At 51.0% G+C, this 5,214-nt stretch overlaps 1 pseudogene; it reads right to left on the bottom strand.

Moving 5' to 3' along the window:
- Window positions 1-487: 487 nt before the first annotated feature.
- LOC144727865 (trace amine-associated receptor 365 pseudogene) lies at window positions 488-1,561 on the bottom strand (annotated as a pseudogene).
- Between the last annotated feature and the right edge of the window lie 3,653 nt (window positions 1,562-5,214).

Genomic DNA, 5,214 nt, shown 5'->3' with positions numbered 1-5,214 from the left:
ACGCTTCGGTCCACGGACTGGGAGCTCGACCAGGAACACTTGCCAATCCACTGTTGTTGGATGGCTTGCTTCTCGACCCCGCGATGGGTTGCGGAGGTTATTTGACCATACTTCACGACGCTGGTCAGTGGGGAGACGTGGATGTGCAAAAGTATTCGGTAAAATAATGGATATATCTCCACCGCTGTCAGCTTTCCTCCAGGTAGCCCCGCAGCCTGTAACAGCTGTTATGCAGACTCAACCCCCCACTTCTTCAAGATCTTGAATTTGCCGGCACACAGAGCGAAACGTCGAACACCGTGCACGAATGGCGTGCGGTACAACTCGAAAGCACGTCGCAGAGCTCGGTGCCGTGAGCTCCTTTAAGGAAATGGGTTAGTGTGAAGAAGCTGCCAGCACGCGGAGTGAAACGTTGAACATCATTCCAGAAAAATAAAATTTAAAAAACCTCGTCGGAAATCAGCACAGCTCCATCTCTCCAACGTCCTCATTGCATCTCCTTGTTCCTGTCCGCCGGAGACAAAAACACATTGAGGCTCAGAATTTCCTTGAACGCGTGCCGGAACTGCTTGTTGAAGGTGGCGTACAGGATGGGATTGATGGCCGAGTTCATGTAGCCGATCCACACGGCCACTTTGTATGCCAGGAGGACGCTCTCGTCCATCGTGAATATCACGGCGATGATGTAGAACGGCAGCCAAGAGATGATGAAGGCGGCGATGATAGCACCCAGCGTCTTGGTCGCGTTGTGCTCCCGTTTCATGCTGGCCCAGCGACTCGCCGCGGCCCTGCCGGCCTCCTCCCCGCCACCGAGGCCCGACGAGGCGCGGTCCATCGCAGCGATCTTGCGTGCCTGGCCGCGCGCCACTCGATAGATGCGGCCGTACATGAGCACGATGAGTAGCACGGACGTGAAGTAGGGCCACATGCCGATGGCGAAGAGGATGCCCACGCTGATGAGGAAACGGCAGTCGTCGGGGCAGCCGACCGTCTCGATCCGTCCCTTGGACAGCGTGGGGCTCATGCTGAGTAGGATCGGCGTGGACAGCAGGGCCGAGGCGATCCAGCAGAAGAGGAGCATGAACGTCAGGGTGCGTCGCGTCACCCGCTGCTGGTAGCGCAGGGGGTCGCAGATGGCCACGTAGCGGTCGTAGGCGATGCAGCTCAGGTGCAGCACCGACGCGGTCGTGAACCAGTAGTCCCAGAAGAACTGCACGTTGCAGAGCCACCGCGCGTAGAACCAGCATTTGTAGACCGACTTGACCATGGCGAGGGGCATGATTACCACCCCGACGAGGAGGTCGGAAAAGGCCAGCGACAGGGCGAGCGCGTTGGCTCGCGTCTGCAGCTGCCGGAAGAAGGCGACGGCGCTGATGATGAGCAGGTTGCTCAGGATGGTGACGGCGATGAAGAAGCTCATGATGCCCACGATCAGGGTGCTCTCGCTCTTAGAGAAGTTCATCTTGGTGCAGTTGAGTCCGTAGTAGGAGACCACGCACTCCGACGAGCCCTCGGCGCCACTGTTGCTGCTGCTGCTACTGCTGTTGGAGTTCTCGGCCATGGTGGAGTTTGTTTGTCGCCCGGGTTTGGTTGGACGCAGAGGCTGAGCCAGAGCACCGTCACCAAAATGTCCAGTTGCGGCGCAGAGACTCCCCGAAACGTCCGGACAAGACTTTGCGAGCGCCGAGTTTATCGCCCTTCAACTAGGTGACGTAGACGCCGGTCTGTGCTGATGACGGGGGCCTTTAAATGCACAGCGACAGGATGCACCGTCGGCAGCTGGGTCACTCTTGCCAGCAGTCGCGTAGCTTGCATCTAACTAGAGCACAAAAGTCCAGTTAAGTTAAACAGATGTTATCATATGGTTCATTGGTACATCATCATATAGCGTGGTAACACAGAAATGCATAATATATAGCTTTAGCAAATAACCGAGCACCGTGCATCGGCTGCCGAACGATTACATACCAGGACCCGTCCACTCGTGAAGATCCGCGGCTTTCTAACCAAACAATTTCTATTTAAAAAAAGGTTCGGCTCAATTCACGACAAGCACGGCCTTCGTCCAGCAGTGGATTCTACTCTTCTCCTTGCAGATGATGACGATGACAATGACAGCAGTAGCATTGAGATTAGCAGCTCAACACCAACGTGCAGATCTTGGCTGCTCTTCGCCACGACGAGAGGGCTCCAGGAGAGACAGCGAGAAATCGTTCGCGTAGTTTTGCTGTTCCTCCTCCGTTGAAGGAACACAGACTACAGTGGAATACTGCACGGTCCATAGCAGTGGATGGATCGAGGACGGTGATGATGATGTTGATGAAGGTGATCATGTTGACTTGAATCTTTGAGCGCGGGTTCGTCTGCTATCTCGGAGCTATCCTCGGTTTACGTGGAATTATTTTTTGACTTTCATTCATTCTAATAATATCGGTCAGGTAAGCCAATAGGCCGATGAACTAACCCTAAATGTGCACAGAGCCGCAGTGTTGCTTTGTCCACACGCTCTCGTATTGGATCTTGTGCCGTGAGCGTGCGATCCGCGCGCTCTGTCATGACGAGCTGCGGTGAAGAGAAAGGCATGGGCTCGTAAGCACGCGTGCGGAATGTGTCATTTCACGTTGAATGTGTGTGCGCTAAATAAAAAATCATCACAATTTTTAAGTTTACCAGGTAAGGCCCGCTGAGATATATAACTCTTTTCAGAAGCGGCCTCGTCACAAATGATGGCTCAACGAAGTGGCTTATCATCATGTGGGAATGTCTTATTCTTCATCCTATCGTTTGTCCCACTTATGATGGGTCCGCTGTCCTTGCCAACCTTCTCCATGGTGCCCTGTCCTGCGCCATCTCTCTTTCCGCTCCTCGGGCCACCGTGTTAGATCGCATCACATCGCTCCGCCACCTCTTCGTCTGCCTTCCTCTTGATTTCTTTCCTTCCACTTGCATCACTTGCACCTCCTGATCCACATCATTTTCCTGTTGTCTCTCCACATGGACGAACCACACCAGCATGTTCTCTCTCATCTTCTCTGCAATTTCTGCCACATTGAGTCTTCCTCTCACTTCTTAATTTCTCACCCTGTCCTTCCTTGTTAAGCCCAACATCCACCACAACATCCTCATCTCTGTGACTGCAATAGCATAGTCCTCCCTTTTTCGTGAGCCTCAGAACTCGGCCCCATAAAACAGGACCGGCATCACCACCGTCTTGTACACTTTTCCCTTAAACCAAACTGGAACCCTATTATCGCACACCACACCAGTTATCTCTCGTCATTTAAGCCATCCAGCCCTTGTTCTTCTTCTCATCTCTCCTTCTAGTGATCGATCAGAACACATCGTTGGACCCAGGTACTAAAACTCGATCGTCTTCATTAACTGGTCACTTCCAATTTGCAATCCTCATTTTACACTGAAATTTGCCACAATATACTCAGTCTTTGTCCGAATGATCCTCAACCCATTCCCTTCAATCTTTTGCACGTGGGAATGTATAGCCTCGAAATACTCTAAACGCATGTTTCTAGATGTTGAGGAAAAAACCGGAGGACCCGGAGAAAAATCCACGTGACCACGGGGAGAACATGCATACTCCAAATTTACAAGCGACAGGGTCGAGATCAAACCCACGGACTCCTGCATACCAGGCGAGGTAGTTAACATCTCGCCACCGCGGCGTCATATCATGGGCGTATGAATGAATCTTAATTGACGAATAGATGGATTTTATATCACGAGTTCCTAAGTTTCTTGGAGACAACCCTCAGACGACAACGTGCACCTTGTTGGATGGACTGGAAACGTGATGGCGAGGAGGTGTCCGCGTGGCTCACAGAACATGGGTTCGAATCCAGGTTTCAGGCAGTCGCCTGTGATTAAACCGGGTTCTCAGGCGTCGTGAGTCGATGGTCTCAGCCCCGTCACGAGTGACTCACACAGACCCATAGACTCACGTAGATATATGTAGACTCGTGTAGAAACCCATAGACTCACACAGAGGCCCACATACTCATATAGCCATTCATAGACTCGTATAGAAACCCATAGATTCACATATACATATACTGAGTTTGTGATTAAACCAGTTTCTCAAGCGCGGTGAGTGAATGTTATTAGCCCGGTCACACAAAAAACAGCCACTTAATTTGGCTAAATTACTGCCTTGAGAATGCAAATATCGCTTTGAGCGTCAGGCAATAGACGTTGTGCTCATGACGCTGAGTGAGATAGGAAGAGTGCTGCCCTCTCTGCTGTGTGGCCCAAGTGACCTGAAGGGATCTCAAGAGGTGGTTGCTCTGGAGTTTCTTGTACCCTTCGGGCCATTGTCTCAAAACACAGAGGGTTGGAATGGGATGCGTTTGGTTCCTTGACCGGAACGCCGACAGAACAATAGTGACAACCCTAAACACGGACCTCGTGCGTTGTAACTCAGCTCAGCAATTGTCCGAGTTGAATGTCCAGACGGGGGGGCAAGACACAGCCACAGTGCCCCGATTAACTCAAGAAGATTGGCTCACACCGTCGTTACCTATCTCGGTCGCTCTCGCCAGGATGAGTGGAGTGAGAGCGGTGGCAGTTGGGCTGTTGTCTGTCAATAATGTTGTCTGGCAACAAAAAACGATATTATACTATAGGTTTTTGGTTTGTATAAATGAGTCGTTAAACCCGCCACAACCCGACATAGACAACGAGTAAGGTTTGTCAAGTAAACAGAACATGCCAATTCATTACGAGTACAGCACGCCGGTGTGTTGGAGAGCAAACCAGCAACATTTACAAAGTGCAAATTTCTGGTGGTGGCGGTTTTAAGACACATTTATATTTACATTCAAACTTACGCGATCAAACCCACAAAATCTATATTATGGATGATATTGGTCGCGAAAGCCTACGTGTTAAACTGTTGTCTATTTGTCTGTGTGTCTGGTGTGGGATTTTACCTGTCACCTCGGTAGCCCCTGCTCTCCCAGGCCCACTCGCTCACCTCTCTTTCTCCCCCGCATTTCCACCTTGTACCGTGCTTATATAGATCATTTTACCTCCCCCCCACTACGTTCCATTGCCGGCTTCCCCCGTAGGGTCAAGCCAATTAAAATTAATGGATCTCAGGATCTCACTCCACTGCGCCTGTGCTGTGAACGTGAGGGATTTCATGAAGAGTGGAGTTATTTTTATTCGTGATGCGCAAGCAATTTTATCAAATAACTCGAC

The sequence above is a fragment of the Lampetra planeri genome, chromosome 27 (genome assembly GCF_965212315.1).
Source record: "Lampetra planeri chromosome 27, kcLamPlan1.2.h2, whole genome shotgun sequence".
Classification (NCBI taxonomy): domain Eukaryota; kingdom Metazoa; phylum Chordata; class Hyperoartia; order Petromyzontiformes; family Petromyzontidae; genus Lampetra; species Lampetra planeri.
This window is presented reverse-complemented; position numbering and strand designations above follow the sequence as displayed.